This window comes from Macadamia integrifolia, chromosome 8 (genome assembly GCF_013358625.1).
Source record: "Macadamia integrifolia cultivar HAES 741 chromosome 8, SCU_Mint_v3, whole genome shotgun sequence".
Taxonomy (NCBI): Eukaryota; Viridiplantae; Streptophyta; class Magnoliopsida; order Proteales; family Proteaceae; genus Macadamia; species Macadamia integrifolia.
The window spans coordinates 23,235,079-23,239,712 of NC_056564.1; positions in this window are offsets into that span (position 1 = coordinate 23,235,079).

A 4,634-nucleotide genomic window follows, 5' to 3' on the forward strand; every position below is an offset into this window, starting at 1 on the left:
AAATTTATATTTTACATATCCCATGGTGATCATTTTAAATGATAAACAATAATTAGACACAATTGAATTATAACTCACAATTACCATAATATAATCACTTCTTACAAGCATAGTAATTAAACCTTAAAGCAAAGGAAATCCCAGTCCTCCACCACATGTCTCATTAACACAACCTCACAACCATTGTTGAGTCTTGATCCACTCTAGCTCAGGTTCCACCATCTAAAAACATAAATCCACGAGGGGTGAGCTTCACAAGCTCAGTAAGGGGTGAGCATGCAATCACTCACACAACATCATAATGTCAACACATTCACAGTAATATCCACATATGCATAGCCAAATAATCTATTTTATTTATAAATATCCATTCTAGCTACTAAGTCTCAATATGTGGGTATAAATGCTATAAGCAACGTAGGTGGTATCCCCTTCCCAGTACGTTGGGCTTCAAAGTTACAAGCTAGTTGCAAGCAAGAGTCAACCACTTCCAGAAAGAAGCTTGGTCCCCCGGCCAACCCCTAGATAGTAACCCTTGATAGCCATGGTCCCAGAATCCCACACCATCATCAGTAGGGATGTCAAACGGTACGGTTTTGGTTATCCAGTCCAATTCCGATTCGATTTACATTTTGATAAGGTGAAACCAAAGCTGCACTAGATAGGAATAAGATGAAAACAGAATTGTTTTCATCCGATTTCGGTTTTAGCAGTTTCTAATCGATTTTTCTATTTAGTTCACAGCCAGTTTACATACGATTAATAGTGTTGTTTTAGAAAACGATTTGCATATTCAATTTGTAGTGGAAGGTAAGGAAGCTATAAATGTAGCAAAGTTGAGCACCATAAATCCATTTTGGCGAGTTTGGTGATTGGCAACTGTTGCACTAACCTTCCTAAAGAGTTAAGACAATATTTTTTTTTCTAAGGACAATATACTTTCTATATAAAAGATTACAAATTAGGAAATCCAAAGGTGAGAAAGTGAAACTCCCCTCTCATTAGTACTTTCCTTTTTCTTCTCTTTTTTCTCAGAGACCCATCATAATTCAAAACACTTTAATACTAGGTGCTGGTTAACCATCAGCTTACCGGTTCTGCACCGAACCGAATCGGATTATGGCCTATAAAACCCAAACCAAATCATATTCCCATAGTGCGGTTTGGTTCGATTATAACCGTCCGGTTTCGATTTCGATAAACGATTTTGGTTATATTTTGACACCCATAATCATCAGTCTCCCATGTTGTCCGACAGCCATGTGTACAGTATGTCGTACCATACTGTGCCTTCTCAGAATATAGTACGTCGTATCTGAGCATAGTAGTCATCAGTGACCTACCACCGAGTGGGATTAGCCAATACTTACCCCCTATTAGTAAGGGGTTATATCACTAGGATGTGATCCTAACCATAAGTATCTACATGCATCCATAACATCCATAGCATCCATACACACATCTGTGGCCATAGCTATAAGACAAACCTCTGAGCCCATGATACCGGAAAGAACCTCGGCCACACTGTGCCTTAGACCGTCAATGTTACAACCATCACCACACAACTATAATTCTACACATCCACAAAACCTCGATCACATCAAAGTTGGTAAAATCATACCACATGTGCATTATATATTTTTATCTAAAATAAATCCAAAACATGGTTTCCATCACATACACATGAGCATGCAGAACATAAAAGTATATAGAAACACTCCATAAAGTAAAACAATCACCCACTGACCCTGATACCCGAATCTGATGCCTTTTCGTTGAGTTCCCATCCATGCGTATCTTTGCCGAGTATCTTAGGTGCCTAATTAAACAATTAATATATGAGATTAGTTTTAATATTCACTATCCAAGGACAACCCAACTTCCTAAACTCCTATTTAATTCTCTTACCGGAATCCAAACCAACAGTCAGACAGAGGCACTGATTCCTAACCAGGATTTCTCCCAACAACTTATCTACTTAACTAACTTGGCTCCCTAACCCCTATGTAGGTCACTAACCTGATCCACACAATCTCGGATTTCCTATTGGTCTAAACAAACCAAGCCACATAGTATAGAGGTCATCATACACTCACTGAAGGTAACCTATGGGTTATTATAGACCTCAGTTGACTGGGCAGATTCCCAATGCGATCTTCTTTCTCATTGTACTATTTTCAGTGAAGGGGTATGGTCTTATGCTCCCTATATACATTTCCTGAGTATGGCAGAGTCCTCTCAGCCAATTTACTAACAGGTTTAGGCTCTGGAATCCGTAGTCATCTTCATAGGGCTAAGTTTCACTAAGTACTTATCTACAGGCTCCACCCTTGTACAAGGTGCACCCAAACCCAACCAATAGCCATATAGGGCTCTAAAACTCTAATCGGTAAGTATGACCTGGCCCAACCAGTTGACTAATCGAGCATGTAAGAGCCCGTTTTTCACAGAATCCAATTCTGCCACTACTACTGCTATATATTGTAAGACCAGAAATTGATTCCCTTTCCGGCCTAATTGGTCTGCCCTTGTATAGAGAGTCTTATATGCCTATGTGGGCAGCATACTAACCCACCTCTGGGAGTAGATTAGCTAACTTGGGTATCTACACATTACAATTTCAGAAATTCCAGGATTTAAATGAGAATTTAGGTGTTTTAGCACAATTGAATCAATTTCACCTCTTAAACACCAAATTAGAACTGTAATGATCAAGTTACAGTCACCAAAGTCCCATGTTATCTCCAATTGAGCTCCATACTTGATTTTTCTGAAAAGAATTTCTTATCAATACCTTCAAATATCCAATTTTAATTCAATTTAAATTCTAATTTGTTCTACTGTAGAATTCAAGCTACAATCAGCTTAATGCCCTCATCAATTTGCAGGAATTGACCCCGGTTTTAGGGCTTATAGAGATGGTTTTAAGCCAATTGGGCCTCATAACCTTACTAAATTTTGGAGATTCTTCTACTGGGAAGCTGATGAGAGCACAGGAATCTGATTGCAGTCCTTATTGGATTGAAATCCCTAATCCTAATTATGAATTCAAATAAACCAGTTTAAATGTTGTAATTATACATGGCAGAATTCATACTTGTTGGCTAAACTATTCAATAGCAGCCCTAGGCGCAGAAGCCCTCTTCCTTTCTTTCTTCTTCCCTTGTCTCCTTCTCCTTTCTTCTTAGTCTCTTTTCCTTCTTCTTTTCTTTACTACTAACAGTAACCATATGGCACAAATGAGGCATTAAGGCTATTAGAAAATATTTATAGGCCAACCCAAATGAGACCTTAGGGGTGTTTGGCTGGACCCTATCACTTGATTTAAATTAATCTAAAACTTTAACATCTCATAACCCCGTGTAGGCCCCACTGCCCACTATGGTAAATGATGGGTTAAAATCCTCAAATAGACCCCTACACATGGTGGGAGTGCAAGGAGTAATGCTACAGAGAAGTGGGACCCACAAAGAAAACCTAATTTTTTAGTATAGGGGTGCCTTATTTTTATCCTTCCAACAGATTAATCCTCTGTCTTACATTACCTGACAGGTGTGGGGCCATTCCCATAAATTTTAACTATTTTACCCCTCCTACTTGACTGTTAAATCTGCCAATTTCTCCCTTCTACTGCTATACATGTTTGATCCATAAGATAACAGCCTATTTCCCATATGCCAGGGAAACAACTGCTTCAAAATTTAGGGTGTTACAGATCAAATGTGGAAATTTCAAGATCCTTTACAATCAAGGCAATGACACCCAAATTGGACAAAAGACAATTGATGAGTTTTTTTTTTTTTTTTTTTTTTAAAGAAACTAGGCAACATGAGATCACAAAATTCATCATCAAAAGATGGAAAAAAGGAGAAGAATCAATATGCTTGAAAGGAACTATACTATTTCATTAAAAGTTGAAATGATTACATCATATGTAAACCTATCTAGGACTGACACAACATACAAAAATGAAACATAATACCACCAAAAAAATAGAAGATAGAAAAATAAGGCTTAACAATAGGAGTGCCTACAGCACTAAAGGACTCAGGCCCAAACGTGGCCAAACCATCAGGTGCTGAATTCAGCTATGTGGGATGAAAAAACCATCCAAGAAGCTCTAGTTGGGAAAAGCAATCATAGCAGAGTGAATCAACAGATGTGGGGTAGGAATGCCATTATCTCATTCTCTATATTTTGAGAGCCGACTAATGTGTAACACCTCCTCATAATCATACTAGGCTTGGAAAAACTGATGATGATAACTACTTGTTTTACTTGGGGCGGAGTTCAAATTTCTTTACATCCAATAGATCAGTTGCGTAACTTTTTTAGGAATGATAATGGCAATAGAGGCCTGAGTTGTATACCAACATGGCTTTTGTTCTGGGATTGGCCTTGGTCCAATCCTTGGCTATTAATCTAGCCTTCAATAGCCAAGTTAAAAATTGGAGAGTGTTTTGTAAAACCTATAATTTTTTTTTTTTTGGTCCTAATTCTTTGATGTGAAGGCCTTCTACTACTATTAGCCTTAGTAGTAAACCAGTTGGTTCTAAAGAGTTCTTAAAAGATGGCATCTTTGACCTGTTGCAACACGACAATAATTCTATCAAAGTTGAGGATGGACCAAGGAT